Genomic DNA, 419 nt, shown 5'->3' with positions numbered 1-419 from the left:
CAAGACAGGTTTCGCGACATAGCCCTGGCTATCCTGGAACTCACTCTGTAGACCAGGCTGGGTTCAGAGATCTGCCCGCCTCTGTCTCCGAAGTGCAGAAATCAAAAGTGTGCGCCACCACCGTCAGCTTCCTGCTGTTTAATTTTGTCAATTTGATGGGAGTGAGAAAAGCTCCAGGAATTGGTGGCTACACCTCTGGGTGTGTCTTTGATGGCCAATGAGCGGATGGAAGAGGGGAGAAGGGGCCACCTTTGCCAAGGGCACTTTAGGGTCTGTCTACTCTAGTGTTTGACATCTGAGAGCACAATGAGCTACAGGATAAAATCGACGAGCACAGGAAAGAAGTAAAAATGATAACAGGGGCTGGAGAGATGGCTCAGTGGGTAAGAGCACCGACTGCTCTTCCGAAGGTCCTGAGT

Source organism: Mus pahari, chromosome 17, assembly GCF_900095145.1.
Source record: "Mus pahari chromosome 17, PAHARI_EIJ_v1.1, whole genome shotgun sequence".
NCBI lineage: Eukaryota > Metazoa > Chordata > Mammalia > Rodentia > Muridae > Mus > Mus pahari.
The sequence above is the reverse complement of the archived record's forward strand: the minus strand, read 5'-3'. Positions refer to the sequence as shown.